Here is an 8,214-nt window from a genome sequence, read left to right as displayed (position 1 = left end):
AAATGGAGGGAAATAAGAAAAAAAAAGACAGAAAGAGAAAAGAGGAGAAAAATAAGTGGGCTTGTATGAAATTTATAATAAAGCACTCTTTGAAAACCAGTGGCATTAGAAAAAAAAAATACAAATTAATTGCTTTTCATCCATCCCCAATTATCTTTTACATTTAGCAGCAGCAAAGACTAAAACCATAACCTCCAAGTCAGGGCACAGATACAAGGAGCGTGTTACCATTTGCTGAACATGTAATAAGAAATTTGACCCTTGAACTAACATTACAGGGCACATCTGGAAATTGCCACTTAGGGGTGACATCAGTCACTAAGGAACCAACCTTCCTGGGGAGAGTGACTTTTTAGAGGGCTCTTTGCCACTGCTCAAAGCTCCCCTAAAATTTATCCCTCCTGCCTACAAAGTGCTTAATAGAAGTTAGCCCCTGCATTAGGGTCCCAGCAAAACAACTTGTGCCTACATTTCCTCTTAAAATTAAGCAGGATTGGTAATGAATGTGCCCCATTACCCTTTCTCTCCATCCTCAGAGCCCAGAGAAGCCAGACTGCATTGAAAGAGCAGAGCCAACCTCTAAAGGACTGTTGTCTGGGGCAGCAGCCTGCTTTCATCCCAAGTCCCTTCTTCTTGCCCTCCAAACAAGATTTACATCCTTTTCTCTGTAAGCTGGAGAAGTCAGGGTGATATGGCTCTTATAAACAAGTACACAATGCAACAGGCACCCGAGGAGCACGTGAGCAATCTGTGCAGGGACACAGGGAAAATTTAATCTGAGTGCCCTCTGTCAAAGGAAAGTTTGCAGTGGCCAAGTCCCAGTCACACATGAATGCTGGCTCCTCAGAGCAAAGCACATGGAGCAGGAAGGAAAGTGCAGGGCACCTCGAAGACAAAAGGACTGAAAACAAAAAAACAAAACAAAACAAAACAAATCAATTCAGCTGAACCCAGCCAGGGCAGGCAAAGATCAAAGGGTCAGAAGACAAAGCTGGAAACAACAGACCAGCAAGATTAGTATCAGTTGTGAGGAAGAGCTGGGACACTGCTGAAGGGGAACGGCAAGGGCTTAAAGTATAAAAACTAGAAGAGATTCCTAATTGTGAATCCTGACCTGCAGATTGATCAGCACAGCTCTTACACACTGCTGCACTGGCTGAAAGGGCTCGTCTCAACTTTGATTCCTTGATGGCAACAATGGTCACTTATCAGAGCCCTTTCCTTGCCATTACCAACAGCACCATGCAAATGAGAGCTAAAGACAACCCCAAACTTCCTGTGGTTTTTACATCTTTGGCCTGAGTTTTTCATATTTATTTCATGCCCTGGCCCAGAGAAGATCCAGTACCTAGGGGTAATACTGCTCCCTAAAAGTGTAGAACTTGCTGCCCGTGGCCATACAGAGCAATAAACACAGAAAAAAGCCCTGATAACCAGGCAGATGTGGATAGGCACCTTCAGAATCCACTCAGGCTGCAATCTCTAGTGGGAAAAACAGGCCATATCAGTGAAAGCCAAGTGATCATGAAGTCCAGGTGAATCAATATTTTCTCTTTTTCCTAGCCTCAGACATCAGCGAAGTGCCACAGTGTGTACAAATATGATGTGCTTTGCCCTAGAGGCAGGTTGGTAGGGCTGGAAGGAAATGATCTTTACGCCAATGTTATCCAAAAGTACGAGCAGTCAAGAAACATTACAAAACCAGGATGTTCAAGACATTAATTGGGCAATCTCCCATGGAGACAAAACAAATTTGCCTGCTGTTGTACAGTGAAACCTTTCTCAATTCTCCCCCTTGAAGACCAAGGGCTCCTTTAGCCCTGTGATTACTGCAAAGAGGATTAGTTAAGCAGAGGTAGTCAAAGGCTTGCTCTGGGCAAAGGGCAAACCAAACCAAAGCCACTTGACATTTCTTAGCTGCACAGGCAGAGCTGACCTTGTTGTCCCAGGGACAAGGAGTCAGTGCTGATCCACTCCTCCTACTGGGACAGGAAGATGAGCACACAGGGCCGGGCTGGCGAGGGGTGAGCCTGCCTGACCAGGCCAACTTTCTGTTCCTGCTGCTGCAGATTGAATGGAAGAGGTGGGACAGCAACATCTGCTGTTGGTGGGGAGAGATGTCTCAGCCCCTCAACAGCCACAGATGACACAACTCCTCCCTTGGGGCCAGCTCAGGTCTCCAGGGTTCTGGGGATTTCTCTGCTGTTGCAGACAGCAACACCCAGCCCATGCACAGTCCCCGTCCACACCCTGCACCATCACACCTTCTCTTCTGTGCAGGAGCTCCAGAAAACACATTGTAAAGGAGTGAATCACATAACTCTATAGCCAAAGAAATTTCAACTCATTATAAATTTCCTCCAGCTCAGGCACCCAGGTGTATAACCTCTCGTGCCTGCCTGACACCACAGTGGATTGATGCAAAGCCTGGGCTGTCTTGTAACAGCCAATGTCACACTGGTAGCAGGAATCCCTCTAACGGTCTATTTACATCAACACGATTTTAAAAGCAGCTTTCATTTCCATTACTCCAGTATGGATGTTTTATTCTTCTCAGAACAACCTTTCTCTCTCCTGGGATACTTCACACTAAAATCTCATCCAGGAGATTTACAAGGGACAGACAATAGTGTTTTTCATGTTGCTTTAGAAGTCAGGGAGAGTGTGTTTCCCTTTGTATTAAAGCTTAGGAGCTGTGCACTTAAAGAAAAAAAAGACCTTGGTGGGAAGGATGAATGCAATTTAACAGCTCTGAGAGCCCTGCAGCTCATTTTAAGGTTGGATTCTGTTGCCTTTGTTTGCTTCTCATAATTCGGTTTCCTGAACTCCTGTAAAAGAGACCATGAACTGCAGGTCCTGCTCACCACGTTCCCTCACTGCTTCCAAGTGCTACGCTGCTCCTGGAAGCACGGGAGTGTTCCCACCCCATCCTGACACAACTTATGCATATCATTGTCTGGGTGCAGAACACCATTCATTCTATGGAAAGATTCTGCTCTTCTTTTGACCACGAGCAGTCACCTCCAGGGTGGAACTCTGCACTAGGAGATGTGCTTTCCTATGGATAGCGGCCAGAAAAGATTTGTATAGGATACAATAAGTATTGAAAGGGAATGGAATCTTTGTGTCTTTGTACCTTTGGGGTGGAAAGAGAATATAAAAAAATACCTTTAAAGTGGAGCTTTTGTGTTGTTCAGTTCTCTTCAGTCTTAACAATGCAGCCCACAAAGAGAAACACTGGAAAAGGCCTCCAAAAGGGCATCACTGCACCAGAGAGCAGCACTTGCTCCTTGGCTGCACGGCCAAGGCAGAGTCCCCTCCTGCACCCAGAGATGCATTATGAGCACATCCAAAGAGGAATTGCAGACTAAGCCTTTATACATATGGAAGCACTCACTGAGTCTAGAAGTAGCCAGGACAGCATAAGTGTTTACTTCCAGTCTCTTTCATTTGGCACAGAAGACAGAAGTGAGACTTGACAGTAATGTAACAAACATGCATTTATAAGATTCCTATTCCCCATGGAATAGTATTTTGTTTCCTCCTCTGGTAGGAAGCATAGCTTGGAAACAAAGATGGATTGGCTTGCTAGACAGAAGAATAAAACAGATAAAGTGAGGTGCAAGCCATTCATTTATTCAGATACACATTCAGTCTGATAGGAAATCCAGCAGATGATGTCCCCAAGCTTCTGAGGACCCAATGCCACAACAGGAATTTCCAGGTGCCATGCTTTTTCTCCAGTACAGCTGCTGTTACCAAAAAGCATCTTACACCAATGGCTACAGAACTCAAGTTTCTCTCCTTTAGGAGTAATTTGTACCCTGGAGACAGCTAAGCAAGGTCATCACCTCTGCGACTTCAGAAAGGTTCTTTTCGCATGTAAAGACTGAATTTATGCTTGCATGTAAAATGTGTCCTGGCCTTCAGTTACTATCACTTATGTCCTAATGCTCAAAAGATTTATGCTTACTAAAATAAACAGAAAAGCAGCTTTTAACCCTGACAGTATATTCCTCCTCTTTCTTCATAAGAAAAGACAGAGTTTGGGTAAAATTCCAAGTAGAAGAAACAGGCTTCAAAAGGACCCTTCTCACACTTATGACTGTGTTTCCCACAAGAAATAAAAACCACAAAACCCCAAACAAATAACAAAACAAGCAAACCCCATAACACAATGAAGAAACTCCCACCCAAGTGACATTTATTCTATAGCAGCAACTTCAGTCTCTTGCTAACTCCTTCAGGTTTCCTGCAGGATCACATTCAAAGAATTTGAAGGCACTGCCTCCATGAAATGAACTAGAAAACCGTTCTAAGAGGCTGCTTTGGAATCTGTCCAGGACTTGAATCCTTCATAGCACCTGGACCATCTTGGTGACACAGAGAGCAAGTTCAATTACCCACTAGCCCAGTGAGTTATTGTGCAACATCAGAACTTGAGAGACAGCTGGTGGGAGACTTGTTTTCAGGCAGTCTGTTGCCTTCTATCTCATTCCTTAAACTTAGAATCAAAATTTGTACAAAAGTTTTCAGACTTTTTTTATTCCCTGCCCTCTGCTGGCAAGAGGTTGAGGGTTAAAAGCACAGATCAAGAATGCAAACAGAAAATCAAGAGACCTTGCCCAGAGTAATCTGTTTCCACATTTCATATCATCTGATTTAAGGTGAAGCAAGAGGGAGCATTCATTTAAGCAGCTATAAAGAAAAAAAGATTGATTGAAAAGTAATTTCTGCTCTGTTTCTTATGGAAAAGAGTCCCAGGTGTCTGTTTTTCTTATATTTTCTTTTTAATGGCTGTTCCCTTTTCAGCCCATAAGCTTCAAGGTCAGGTCAAATTACACTTACCCCGAGACACTCAGCATCTGCAAACCCAGCTGTGGGATCCCTCTCCCTCCTGTCTTGCACTGGGCTTTCCATTCTGGCATCCCAGCCTGGAAAACCCTATTACAGGCTGAGAGTACAAATTTTCATTTCGGCATTTAGAAGGCAAGGTGAATGCCACACTGGCAAATCAACAAATTACATCCTACTAATAGAACATGCTAAATCAATAAGTAAAAGACATGTCTTGGTAGATCTAGACATATTTAACCTTGGAATTACTGACTGCTGGCAAAAGCATACAGGATAAACTTAAACATAGGAGTGTCTTCCACAACTTTCCATGTATGTGAATAGTGAGGGACAGTTGCTTTTCTCCCACAAAGAAACTGAAGTCTAGCAAACATAGGAAAGAAAACAAGACTCTGAGAATATTGGGGGTTAAAAATACTCCTATCGTCAGATCTTGGCTAAAATCCAAGCCTTTTGAAAGGTGGTTTATGGCCAGTGTTTAGAGGGGAGGGGCTTGCACAGATTTTACACACATTAGTGCACACTGTTACCTGACATCTGTAAGAGTTAGTCTATTTGCTTTACAGTAAAGCATGGAAAAGAAAACAGCACACACTCTCTTAAATACTGTGGGGAGTGAAAAATGAGGAAAAGTAGCTAAGAAAGGAAAATAATCTAAATCCACAACTTCAGAAAGATCCCTCAGAAATCTGAACAGCCCAAGAGAGGTGAGTTCAGGATGTAAGATGAATTTGCACTTCTTTGTGCTCACTACAAAAGCCCTCCACGAGCAGCAGTGATTCCAGTTGGTTAAAAATGGTCTATAAGAGCAAAGTGAAAACAAATCCTCTTAATCCTGGACCCTACTCCAATTTGTTCATCCCTGAAAGTGGTACAAACATCAATGTTCATGGTGACCATCACCATCTGAAGAGAACACCACCATTCTTTGGATGTGGAAAGTACTCATGTGAATATATCGATTATACTCTCCGGTGACTGGGTCTCCAGCTCTGAGCTCCACCACAAGCAGTTAAGAATCATCAGGAAAACTTCCTAAAAAGGCCAGCCATTGAAGTAACTCTTAAAAGAGCAAAACAGAAACAAAGGTTCTTCATCCATCTTTTCATGAAGAGGCCCTCCAGGGTTTTGTCTGCCTTTTAAGGAACTGAACTGCAGCTCAGCTGCTGCACCATGTGTGAAATATTACAGCTTTTGTTTGTAACTGCTGGATGAGGTGCCTGATGATTCTGAGGAGGTCTGGCTACTGCTGCAAGCGCTCCACAGTCAGAAGGTGACAGAAATGTGCATCCAAGTTTAAAATACTTGCTCATTTGCAGAAATGAAGGGCATTTGTATCCAAAACTCAGTTTGCAGTGGATTCTTCACAGTAGAATATGAAGAAGGATAACGGAGAAACAATTTTGAACAAGGAGATGACAAGTTTTGTTTCCTACAGGAACACAAAATCCTTGCTTAGATGCACAATATGTGCGTAAAGTGGAGGACAAAGGATCAAAAGACAAGAGCAAGCATCTCCTGATGTATTAAAGCTAGAAAACTTGCTTCTCAGGCACCTTGCCTAGTCAAGAAAATAATGGGGGGTGTAATAGGTAGCTTCTGTCAGGCCCCAAGAAGCTCCTGTTTGGAGTACACAGCTAAAAATCCTTTAGCAGAGAGCAGGCCAAAGAGGGCAGAAAGGGACCTGGCCAGCTCAAAGACAGGTAGAAAAATGAGTAAGGAGTCAGATATCATCTTCAGGCTTTAAAGAAGACTGGAAAATTTTGAAGAACAAAAAATAAAACTTTTAACTCATTATCTATTCCCGTATGGACTGATTCTCCAAGACTGGGCAGTCACAGCTCTGGTCTTCCACGAGATGCTGCTTGCTCCTGGGGAATCTTTGGGATCAGTTTCCAGATCTTAATATTCCAGGTGGTGAGCATAATCAAACATTCAAGAAGAAACCTCTCCACCAAGAAAAAAAATAATCCTGACATGTTCCATATGCACTGAGCTGGCATCTGGATATAAAATCTGCAACACCTAACTATGCCAAAAAAGCCTCCAGAAATAAAATTCCTAAGTGTGCCCTCAACTTGACTGCCAGAGGAATCTTTTTTATCCCTTCTTTTGATCCTCCCACACAAAAGTTTCCAAAGACGGAGCAAGCACCCAATTTCACATTTGGCAATGCTAGCAACAATGCTGCAATGGCCTTGAAATGTCTGACATTTCTGCTCGTCTGGATGCTAATTCTACACAGGAGGCAGCTCTGCCTGCACGGGGCAGGGGCTCGGAGCAGAGTCCAGTGCCTGGGGACCCAGGCACTCCCAAAGGAATCAAGCACGTGCTATAACTGCAGCCACAGCAAGTTTTAGATGTGCTTCTCCAAGACTGATGCCTTGATACCTCCTTGTTATTTTTCATATCTTTCCTACCTTTTGTTGTTGTTGTTTGGGCTTTGTTTTTTTTTTTTTTGGTTTTTTTCCTACAAAGCACAAAGTTTCTCTGAGACAATCAGAGCATGACTTCTATCTAGCTGTTTCATCAGGCTAAGCGTGCCACCCGCTTTTACACATCCCCTTTTCTTTTTTATTTCCCTTTTGAATAAACTCTTCATTATCAAAATAAAATAACATCATTTACAAAGCACCACCTCAGCAGCATGCCTCAGCTTTCATTTCACAGGGCTATGCCAGCAGCCACAAACAGAATCAAAGCAGCCAATTAAAAATCCATATTCATTAACAAACATCATGTGTGCTATAATGCCCTGCATTGACTGTGGCACGGCAGGAGATGGGAAACTCACTGAGATTTCCTGCTCTCAGTCTGATGCATTGTTTTATCAGAAGAAGGGTTTTACCTTTGCTGCTCCAGGCCGGCAAGGAAAGTGTCCTGCAAAGCCCACAGGGCTGGGGCAGCAGAAGGGGCAGCTGCTGACCTTTTGCCTCAGTGAGATGCCAGACACAGCACCTTGCCAGGATGAGGAGCACACAGAGAAGACCACAAACCTGTGCCAGACCCTTCCCACTGAGGTCTTTGGGTACCAGCAGGGCCAGTGGCAAATGAGTCTGTGGCATCACGAGCAGACAACATAATAAACTCTGCATATGCTTGATTGATGCAACTCATCAGCTCAGCAGGGCCAGGTCCAAGCTGCTGCAGTGAATTACCAAATTGCCCTGGCTCCAGGGAGCCACTTTGATTTACACCGTCAACACTTTACCACTGCAGACAGCCACGTACATAAGTACAATATTTCAGACCTATACAATGAAGTTATATGAAGGCGTGCCAGGGTTATTTATTTATTTGTACCCACAAGCCTGAGATTTACAACTCTTTATAAATACAAGCTGGGCAATTTGCTTT

General features: G+C 43.5%; 1 protein-coding gene across 1 annotated transcript in view; it reads right to left on the bottom strand.

Moving 5' to 3' along the window:
• The window catches only part of AGBL4 (ATP/GTP binding protein like 4), a gene marked incomplete at its 5' end in the record, with an annotated part of 872,835 nt that overhangs the window by 200,137 nt on the left and 664,484 nt on the right, over positions 1–8,214 (bottom strand). The window lies entirely within an intron of this gene.

The sequence above is a fragment of the Corvus brachyrhynchos genome, unplaced genomic scaffold, assembly GCF_000691975.1.
Source record: "Corvus brachyrhynchos isolate BGI_N302 unplaced genomic scaffold, ASM69197v1 scaffold48, whole genome shotgun sequence".
Classification (NCBI taxonomy): Eukaryota; Metazoa; Chordata; class Aves; order Passeriformes; family Corvidae; genus Corvus; species Corvus brachyrhynchos.
The sequence above is the reverse complement of the archived record's forward strand: the minus strand, read 5'-3'. Positions and strand labels throughout refer to the sequence as shown.